The 12,224-nt window shown below is 33.4% G+C and overlaps 1 non-coding gene and 1 pseudogene across 1 annotated transcript; one reads left to right on the forward strand and one right to left on the reverse strand.

The window, feature by feature from the left end:
- Nucleotides 1-6,227: 6,227 nt before the first annotated feature.
- On the reverse strand, nt 6,228-6,334 carry LOC149132402 (U6 spliceosomal RNA). The gene has a single exon (XR_016244529.1). It is a non-coding gene; the product is annotated as a U6 spliceosomal RNA (small nuclear RNA).
- On the forward strand, nt 6,327-6,419 carry LOC149132403 (U6 spliceosomal RNA; annotated as a pseudogene).
- Nucleotides 6,420-12,224: the final 5,805 nt, after the last annotated feature.

Genomic DNA, 12,224 nt, shown 5'->3' on the forward strand with positions numbered 1-12,224 from the left:
GTATGTGACACGCTAATTGTACATATAAGACAACTCAATGTAGTTATATGTGCTACATATCGCCCTCCAGATGCTTCAAATCATGTAGGCAAGTTTGAAGACTGCCTTACAAAAATAGAAGAAGTTCTAGACACATTAGAACAACACATAAGTGTACTCCCTATGGGAGACTTCAATCTGCCCAATGTCAGATGGCCCGAGGGCCTTTCTCTCCCAGGAATGACGCGATACGAACAAGGGCAGGTGAATTCCCTCCTGAACCTTGCCAACACTTTGTACATGGAACAAGTGGTACTCCAGCCAACCAGGGCAGGTAACATACTGGATCTCTGCTTCACAAATAATATGGATCTCATCCATAATGTGAAAGTGACACCGACGCTACTCTCGGATCACAACATGGTAGAGCTGATCATGTATGGACCAAAGGAAGCCATGGACATGCAGCCTACAAGAAACTCTCAGAATCTTTCCAATTTGAACTTCAATAAGGCAAACTGGAAACAAATTGAGAAAGAGATCCTCAAACAAAACTGGCCTAAATGTCTCTCCTCACCGGACATCGACATGAAACTTAAACAATTCATGTCTGTAATGCAAGCCATATGCTACAAATGTGTCCCAGAGAGAAAGGTCACTGTACACAAGAACAAAATCCCCAGGGAGAGGAAAATTCTTATGAGACGGCGTACAAAAGTTTCAAATCGCCTAAACAAACAAATTGAAAGCAGTGAAAAGTCCCGCCTGAAAATACAACTGCTGGAGATTGAAAAAAATCTGCAACTCTCCCACGTAAAAGAAAGAGCAGACAAAGAAGCCTGGGCTATAGACAATATAAAATCTAACCCCAGAGCTTTCTACAAGTTTGCCAAAGAAACAGCTTCAGTGCACTGCAGGATAGGGCCACTCCTTGAAAAAGATGGTGCACTAACAGGAAACCCAAAGAGGATAAGTGAAATACTAAATGATCAATTCAAAAGTGTTTTCACTCCACCCCTAGGGCACTTTCAAGTCAGGAATCCAACTGACTTTTTTTACCACTGCAGATATAAAAGCAGAGGCAATGATGATTGATTACATCGATATAAAGGAAGACGATGTAATAAGGGCTATAGATGAATTGAACCCAAACTCAGCTACTGGCCCTGATGGATTCCCAGCAATCCTTCTAAAGGTATGTAAACGAGTCGTAGCAAGACCACTGTAGTCCCTCTTTCAGAGCTTCCTTGCATCTGGCAAACTCCCAAGAAAACTGAAGGAGGGGAAAATATGCCCTATTCATAAAGGAGGTAGCAGAGCGGAAGCCAAGAACTACAGACCTATCTCTCTCACCTCACACATCAGCAAGGTCATGGAACGAATAGTGAGAAGAAAACTAATCGCCTTCCTTGAAGAAAATGACTTGCTGCCTGACACCCAACATGGTTTCCGACCAGGAAGAAGCTGCCTGACTCAGCTCTTACAACACTATGACTGGGTGCTGAAACAGCTACTTAACCACTCAAATGTGGAAGTGATATATCTCGACTTTGCAAAGGCCTTTGATAAAGTCGATCATGGAATGATATGTCACAAACTGCGTGATCTCGGCATAGTTGGAAACTTGGGAGAATGGCTTCATGACTTTCTGAAGGATAGAAGTCAATGGGTAGTAGCCAATGGGGCCACCTCCAATGATACACAAATAGTGAGCGGTGTTCCGCAAGGCACTGTTTTGGGACCACTACTGTTCATAATGGCCCTCTCAGACATGCCCTCAGTCACACAGAGAGCCACGGTCACAAGCTATGCAGATGACACAAAAGTCTCACAGGTAATACAGAACCCTGAAGACACTATGCACCTGCAATGTGAGCTGGATGAAATATACAAGTGGGCTGAAAAGAATAACATGCAGTTTAATGCTGAAAAGTTTCAAGCCTTATGCTATCAGCATGCAAGACTAAATGCAGAACCCATTAAATTCACTGGACCTGGAGGGACTGCAATCCCAGAGGCAGAGACAGTGCGAGACCTGGGCATCTACATGAGTAATAATGCATCCTTTCATGTTCATGTTGCTAAGTTGTCAAAGAAATGCAGGCGACTAACCGGATGGATTCTAAGGACTTTTAGAACAAGAGATCAGGAACCCATGATGGTGCTCTGGAAGACACTTGTTCTAAGCCACTTTGACTATTGCTCTCAGCTATGGTCACCAACCAGTGTCAAATTAATCTCAGAACTTGAGGCAATCCAACGAAGCTACACGAAGAAGATAGCCTCTATGCAGCATATAAGCTATTGGGAAAGACTCAACAGATTAAGACTCTATTCTTTAGAGCGTAGACGAGAAAGATATGCCATAATATACATCTGGAAGATCCTCGAAGGAATTGTCCCAAACTTTGGCATCGAAAGTTACACAAATAAAAGAACTGGACGCCATTGCATAGTGCCAAGGACTCCAAATTTGCCATCAAGATGTAGGACAAGATACTGCAATAGCCTGGGCTTCAAAGGTCCACAGCTCTTCAATATCCTCCCGAAGGACCTGAGAGACCTGCATGCGGTGGATGTAGGTGTCTTCAAGACAAGGCTGGACCTCTTCCTGTCAGGTGTCCCAGATGAACCAACTTCACGGCAGGAGGCGCAGATGAGAGCAGCTGCATCAAACTCTCTCATGCACCAAATGTCAATTCCTGAAGTAAAATTCATGAAGTAAAATTGTGTAGCAACACCAAATGGCGGTGCCCCAGCTCATGAGCTGAAACTAGATAAAATGAAAATGAAAATGAAATACATATATTTATACATCCATACTTGCATATATACTTATTTTTAGGCATCCTTTGTGAGAGCGTACTCAAATGAGACAGCTAAAGATTAAAATCATCGTTTCCTGATCTTGGGTGTCCTTAAAAGTCATGAAGTGTAAACGTATAAGCATTTAAGTCCGTGAAATCACATAAAGTGGTAATAAAAAATAAGTCAACAAGTCTCCAGTTTGTCTGAATATTGGAAGACGCGTTGGGTGTGGTGGAGTAGATAATACTTGTAATGACTAATAGATCAGCTGTATACTAGCAACTATTTTTATGACATAATTCTGGTGTTTGGCGAATTCTTCACTGGCGCCATTCAGAATATAGATTTCAGAATTTAATGTTTTCGGTACTCCATCATATATATTTAAGTCTTTCTGAAAACGAATAATTTCGTTTCTAATCTACCAATTATGTGATTTTCAAGATGGAAAATCTCTGTTTAACAACATATTTATTATAGTAGATTGTATATATTAGTATGTGTAGACAGGAAATAAATAATATACAATCAGTGCTCTTTAAATATATATATATATATATATATATATATATATATATATATATATATATATATATATATATATATAAATCTGTTTGCATGCTCCGCTTTCCGAGGCAGCAGATTTGGAGAATCGGGAGCAGGTTGTGGAAAAAAAGGTTTTCCATAAAAAATACGCGTATTTTATACCGTTGCTTTTAAGTTTTGGTTCATATACGGTTTGTGCCCATTAAAGTTATACTTTAAGAGAATGCGATATTTATGTTGAGAAACTGATTTATAACAAAACACATATAGTTCACGCATTAATTATACAGCATGTGTCTTTATTTACGGTATGTTTAATTCACATGTGTTTTTAAACCTGATTCCGACTGATTTCTGAAACAAAGGGAATAGGCTTATTCTCCTAAAAAAGTAAATTTATTATTTTTTTTTATCTTTGATTAACATTTTGGGACAAATAGAAATTTCAAGATCACTAGTTCTTCCTGACTGCGGTTTATTCCAGTAAATGAAGTAACATTTATACTAGAATGTCTACATCTAAGTTTTTTGGCTATCTATCTATCTGTATATAATATATATTTGTATGTGTATATATATGTATATATATATATATATATATATATATATATATATATATATATATATATATATATATATATATATATATATATATATATATATATATATATATATATATATATATATATATATTTGTATATATACATATATATATATATATATATATATATATATATATATATATATATATATATATATATATATATATATACATATATATATACATATATATATATATACATATATATATATATATATATATATATATATATACATATATATATACATATATATATATATACATATATATATATATATATATATATATATATATATATATATATATATATATATATATATATATATATATATATATATATATATATATATCGGATATATATACACAATTCTGCGTGAATATGAGTACAGTCAATGTAAAACACTGTAAATGCATAAGAGTTTAATTTAGTTATCTTCCGTTGTGATCTCTATGAAAACTAGCAAACAATATATCTGCATATGTCAGTATTGAGATATGATATATTGTCATACGCCCCACAAAAATCACGTATTTTTTTACTTGATATTATAAATTGACAAGTGATATATTACTCAAATGGTATGTTATACCGTAGTAAAAAAAAGAAAAAAGAAAGAAAAGAAAATACCTACGATTTGTTCAGGACCGGTGAGTATGTTAAATTAATAAGGCTCTAAAAGTGAATGACTCTCCCCAGACACAATAAAATATTCAAGACTCATTTTACCAAAGAAACGAGGCTATAAGTTTACGGCTGGATGAAATTAGATACTAGAACGCTGCATCAGAAATGTCTTGGGGATGCATCATAATATAAGTAGCCACGACAATCTCTGCCACCTAGTTAAAATATATTTACAAAATCATTATCATATATAAGATGTTACATCGTACATAACTTTTGGGAATTGAAACTTATATTAATTCATTCAATGGAGCATATCTGAAATAAATTGAACGTAGAAATATCAGATATAGAAAAATATCATATTTACTCATTTTGTTCGTAGATCAAATGATGTACGTCTATTCTATTTCTCACAAAAGTTTACTGCTACAGCTGAGGTGGAATATACTTATGTAAATCATATGGGTTTCTATGTAATTATCTAAGAGGTGATGTTTTACAAAACATCTAACAAGAAAAGCGATCGTTTATAAAACTTTCATTGCTGGTTTGGGTATTTGGCTACTTTGTATTATAATTCTATTTAATGTACAATTTGAAAGAGATCATATTTGTTGGGAAGTTAGCTTTGTTTACCAAATATGTTTTTCTCTGTAATTTATGTAACCTGTGTGGAAGATATATAAAAAGGGTAAATTTAACTAATTTTCTGTAGACTGAAACAGAAAGTTGATGAGCAGTATTAACTGAATTTTTTACCCTATTGGCTCTCACCCGTAGCTATTTATTGGCACACAGTACGTGTTTAGCAATTATTTATTAATATCAGGGGCCTGACATCTGCATTTTCTTTTACAGTGTTAGTACGGAAGAAGATATACATAGGAAGAGCAACTGGAAGTAACAGCAAAGCAGATAAACATAACTGAAATCATACACTACGATGCATATAAAGCAGAAGGACAAAATGTAATTTCGACAATATCAGAATATCGACAATATCAGAATATCAAGTTTGGACTGTTTTTTTTCAATCGAAGAATTTCTCAAAGAAGTCATTTATACTATCTATAAATAAAATATATGACAATCGCATCCCTCCCGTTCGGGGTATAAATATGTTCGAAGTTATAGCTGCTTAAGGCTACCAGCTCAGATTCCCGTCATTAAATTCATATTCTGCAATACGGTCCAAATATTGATAGAACGTGAAACTACGTAATTAAAATCAGCCATTAGCAAACGATCCTGTAGTTGTCATCTTATTGATAGTAAATGCCGCACCAAAAGCAAATATGAAAAACCTGGGACATATATGTATGAATTTATATGCTTATACACGCAAACATATACGAGGGAAAATGTATGTATATATATATATATATATATATATATATATATATATATATATATATATATATATATATATGTGTGTGTGTGTGTGTGTGTGTGTGTGTGTGTGTGTGTGTGTGTGTGTGTGTGAGAAAGTCGGTATGTGAAAGCACGTGGTTGGATGTATAAAAGATAATAAGAGTGAAAAAACTACAGAAGGCTTGTGTTACATGGTTAAAGTATATATTTAAATTATGTCATAAAAATGTAAGAAAAATGTTATAAAAATGTTATAAAATCTTTTTGGTATATAAACATTGTATTTTGAGAAATAAAAATATGAAACGCTTCACGAATTTGCGTGTCATCCTTGCGCAGGGGCCATGCTAATCTTCTCTGTATCGTTCCAATTTTAGAATATGTACCGCCGTAGCTAGTACTAGCTAGTACTAGCTAGTACAGAGAAGATTAGCATGGCCCCTGCGCAAGGATGACACGCAAATTCGTGAAGCGTTCCATATTTCTATTTCTCAAAATACAATGTTTATATACCAAAAAGATTTTATAACATTTTTATAACATTTTTCTTACATTTTTCTGACATAATTTAAATATATACTTTAACCATGTAACACAAAGCCATCTGTAGTTTTTTCACTCTTATTATCTTTTATATATATATATACATATATATATATATATATATATATATATATATATATATATATATATATATATATATATATATATATATACATATACATATATACATGTATGTGTATATATATTATCCATGTATATACGTAATACATACAAGGTCACACACATACACGCCCACATTTATATTGCGAGAGAAGGGGGAGAGAGTGAAAAGGAGGAAGACAAGTAGAGATTATTTTAGTGCGCATCATCCATTCCAGAAAATTTATAAAATCGATAAAGATCCACACTAATAATATTTCGCATTATCTAAATGAATGATGTTAACTAATTTTCAATAACACTAATTAAATATAAAGTCTTAATTTCCTCAGCAATCTCATTTCATATAAGATTAACTCATGTTGTAGAATATGATATTAATATAGTTTCAGCTTGTAATTGTTTTCAAATGGTTAGTGTATAAATTTAGATTATAAATGAGAGTAGCAGTAGATGCAAATAAAAAGAATGAAGTTCCATATTATCTCATGCTAACTGAAGAAATAATACCCCCACTACATGTTTAATAGCCGAATTTCTCTAGGAATGTATTTATGAATACACATTATAATGTATAATTCAAAATACAAATGGAATCTTTAGGGCGTTGTTGATTCTTTTCTGAAAAATGTCCACAGAAAATCGTGACTCTGCCTCAAGTATCATTAACGGTGGGAAAGGAATTCTTTAGCATTTGAAATATGAACACTACCAATTTTGTTATAATCATTTTTTTTTCTTTGATAAATTCTTTTAATTCATTTCATTTAATTCAGTGACTAGACATGATTTTTATTATATTTTATATTTTAATAACACCAACCCTAATCGAACACCGGTTAAAAATAAATTAATTATAGGATTGTGTTTTCTGGAGTTAATTAGTTCAGCCAATAATAAAATGTAATTAAAATAACGAAGGTTGAATTATATTAATTATTGTTTGAAAGGAAATTCGATAAAAAAAACTGAATGGTTGTGCAATTTTATTGCTAAATATCATTTGATATTTGATTTATTACAAGAAATATAAATTTTTTTTTGCATTGAAGCTGTCTGTTTATATTGAGCACTGTATAATTTTATAATTTCGCCTGTGTTTTTCTTCCCTTTTTTTTCAAACTCAATTACAAAATAAATATATTTTTCATCTGACAACCATCATCTCAATTATCTGTCTTTAGACGTTTACAGACTTATCTTTAGAGTACTGTAAAAAAAAGCTCTTTTCTCTCCGTTTTTTTTTCTTGTTGTTACTTTCATTTTGATTTTTTCTTACATTTTCTGGAAGCTGTATAGGGATAGTTAATTCCGGTTGGTTGATTTTAACGGAAGAAAACAACACTTAACTCAATGGAAACCCTTATGTCCTGTCAAGCAAAACTTCCATAATAATATAGATGTTAGATATTTGTGATTAACTAAAAACAAAATATTTTGTTTATCTCAGTATCCATTGTTTTGTGAAAACTCATTAATCGATAAAGCTATGCAAGGTTTCATAATTTGAAATTGCTAACAATTCTTTCTGATAACTACGCATTTCACATCTATATAATTTCTAATATATTTAATAAACTAAAAATTAAACTGTATAAATTTTGTTATGAGTTTTTTCCTCCAAAAGTACATATATAAATACATCTGATATTTGGTTACTATAACACTTCAAACGATTCAATCCAGAATCATATTCTAACTATATCTATATCCATCCAGTCATCAAGCCATCCTTCCATCAATCCAACCCTACATGCATGCATGCATACATACATACATACATACATCATACGTAATCACTCAAAAAAGCGCACACGTATATATATATATATATATATATATAAAGCTACACTTAATTTTAAATATTTCTATATCAGCCATTGTTCTTACAAGTAATCTATGTATTATGTCTGCTATTGCGCTCCATAAAGGCAATCAAGAATAAATTCCAATTTATGCACAAGGCCAGCCATTTAGATGTGCGGTGTTTAGATGATACCACCAGATCCAGAACTTGACTGGCTATAAACGAATATGTATTTCTCGTTTTAGCAGACGATAACTAATTGCACTAAAACGTGTCCATCAAGTGACTAACAGTTTAAACCAAAATTGATTGAATAGTTGAATATATAGGCGCAGGGGCGACTGCGTGTCAAGAACCTTGCTTCCCTACCGCATGTCACCGGGTTCAGTTCTACTGAGTGGCACTTTTCGCAAGTGTCTTCTACTATAGCAACGGAGCGACAAAAATGTTGAGAGTGGACTTCATCGACGGAAACTGAAAGAAACCCGTCGAAAATCTATATTTTTATCTATATAAATATATATATATGTGTGTGTTTCTGTGTGTGTACATGTGTATGTGTGTATGTCTGCGTGTGTCTGTGTCTGTCTGTGGGGGACTTTGCTTCTGTGTTTGGCCCCCCCTTGACATCCGGTGTTGATGGGCTTAAACATAAATTGGCGATTAAGCAAAACAGTCCCATACAATAAGTACTAGTATTAAAAAGAAAGACTAAGTGGTAAAGTCGATTCATTCGACTAAAAATTCCTGGAGGCGTTGCCACAGCATGGTTGCTGTCTAATGTCTGAAACAAGTAAAACAAATTAAAAATTAAAAGAAAAAAACCTAATTGTACATGCTTCTCTCCATTAACCAGTGACGTTCCCTCTGAAGCTAATATCAGCACCATCCTTTCAACAGTTTCAACATTTCTCTCTCTCTGTTTGTATGAGATATGTGTATGTGCGCGAACGAATACATAGACGTAGCGTTTCATTTATTTTACTCTCAATATTACAGATGATTCTGGGATATCCCAGACATAGCTGTAAGACTAGAATCTTTTTTTCCAATAATAATAATGCATATGAATTGAGATGTTTATCTTGCCTTAACGTTTGTTGTCGTCTTTAACAATTTTATGTCCTCTATATAGGAATTCTGCAATGACTCCATAACTACCGTCTCGGCTATAACCTTGGAGCCCTAATAATCCGTTACAGCACTTACCTAGTCGTTTAGATCACCTGTGAAATAAACCCCCACATTTTAGATATATATATGTATATATATATATATATATATATATATATATATATATATATATATATATATATATATATATATATATATATATATATATATATATATATATATATATATATATATAAGAGTGGTACAACAAGGCACCGATATTTACTGGACAATAGCAATCGATATAAATACGACGCTATTGTATAGCTTCACTGCGTATATACTGGCAAAAGTGCGTGTGAGCAACGATTTTTAGCTGCATTATCCTTAATCTGAGTTGTCCATTTTCGAATGTTCTTCCTAAGGTAAGACAAATTTTTCATGTTTGTTGCACACACGCATTTTTGGCAGTATATACGTAGTGAAGCTATACAATAGCGTCGTATTTATATCGATTGCTATTGTCCAGTAAATATCGGTGCCTTGTTGTACCACTCTTATGAATTTATATATATATACCTTTATAGGGCTATTTTTTGCTGGAAATTAATACATTTATATTAATACATTTGTATTGAAATATTTTTCATATATATATATATATATATATATATATATATATATATATATATATATATATATATATATAGATGCATATATGGGTACATATATAGATGCATATATGGGTACAGGACATCAAAAACCGTAATCAGAATGAGAAACGAGAACATAAAAACAAAAACATAGCAAAAGAACTTTGTTTTGAATAATGAAAAAAGCAAAGAGGGAAAGGAAACATGCAACATAAAGAACATTCCCTTTATCAGTTGTCCCCTGTTTTATCTACTCCGCGTTTCGAAGGCAAGGACAGGACTCGGCTTCGTTAAAACAGTCCTTCCCGCGAAGCAAATTAAATAAAATTTGGGATTTTTGCGGAGAGTGAAAGTGGTAACAAAAAATAGGACATTGAGAAAAAAACAGTAAAAGCAAACAGTGAGGGCTGTTAAGCCAAGACGATGTGAAGTGTTGAACGCTGGGAAAATGAAATTTGAGAAGAGACAGCCAAAAGCACATCTTGTCTTTAGGAAGGAAGTGGAAGAAAGAAAGATGCATGGCCGTTGGTCACGTGTGAGCAGTGACAGACTCAAGGAGGAGGAGTGGTAGAGTGAGGGGGAACGGGGAAGGGGAGAGGAGAAGAATAGGGAAAGGTTGGGAGTGAAAAACAGAAAGGAAGAACTAGAGAGGGAGATAGGTAGACAGAATAGAGATAGAATAATAGGCTTCGTTAACATTATTGAAGGAAATGTTAGACAATGTGTGTGATCATACATCATGCAGACCTATGGATAACAACAGTGCATTGTTTCTATCTTGTGCTTCGGTGTTCTTCCTCTTCGTGAAATACACATACCGAATCCGACTTCCGAACGTATTATATATGAACGTACACGCATTCATTTCCAAAACGCTTTTTAGTGACTTTCGAATAGATGATTAATTGAATGAACAATATACATATATTGGTGTGTGTATATGTGTGAGTGTGTTTACATTTATGTATGCAGTTATTATTTCGTATGTATATATATCTGCGCTATTATCTTGCATGCTTCAGCGTATATTCAATAGTTCGAAGAATTAAGTGGTGTTGCTTATCGGAATTACTTAAGCGAAAATAGAACTAGGCATTAGTATCATCCCCTTTTTCTTTTTCGTACTACTGAGTGAGTGCTATACTTCGAGTCTCGTTTTGCATCGTAAATTTTCAAGCAAGATTCATTTGCATTTTTATCCCGTTCTCCTATGTGTATGTGCGCGAACGAATACATAGACGTAGCGTTTCATTTATTTTACTCTCAATATTACAGATGATTCTGGGATATCCCAGACATAGCTGTAAGACTAGAATATTTTTTTCCAATAATAATAATGCATATGAATTGAGATGTTTATCTTGCCTTAACGTTTGTTGTCTTCTTTAACAATTTTTGCCCAATAAAAGAAATTGTGTAAGTATTCTGTATGCACGTGTGCTTGCGCGTGAGTGTGTATTTGGGTATGTGTGCATGTATGTAATTGTTTGTGCGTGAGTGTGTGCGTGTGTGTATGTGTGTGTGTGTGTGCGTGTGCGCGCGCGCGTCCATGTATATATCTGTGCATTTATATAGATAGTTTGTATTTCTAATATCGGCATAAGGTTCGGTTTTCGACCCTCGAATCTCATTGTGACCTCTGCCGATGTAATGTGTATGTGTGTGTGAGCGTGTGTTCGCAGCGTGTGTGTTTATTAGGTATGAGTATGTATAAGTATAGCATAATAATGCTGCAAAGCTAAATAGAATGTAATCAACGAAAACTACCAAAACCAAAAAAAGAAAAGAATAATACTATACAATATAATAAATATTGCAGAGCTTTGTGTCGTATTTAAGCTTTATAGTGGAACACGTTATTAACGGTGAGATTGTCCTTTTATTGAAATTAACAGAATATTTCCATTTCCATCTCCAGTCCTTCAGGGATGTCGGGATGATACCTTTATTGTCTCCCACTGTGGCAGTCACATATTACTTTATATATGTGAATATGTCTTCTCCGAATTTTCGAGAAGCTAAACGCATGATATATACTACGGATTTTATTTCCAC

The sequence above is a fragment of the Octopus bimaculoides genome, chromosome 15, assembly GCF_046866305.1.
Source record: "Octopus bimaculoides isolate indiv1 chromosome 15, ASM4686630v1, whole genome shotgun sequence".
Taxonomy (NCBI): Eukaryota; Metazoa; Mollusca; class Cephalopoda; order Octopoda; family Octopodidae; genus Octopus; species Octopus bimaculoides.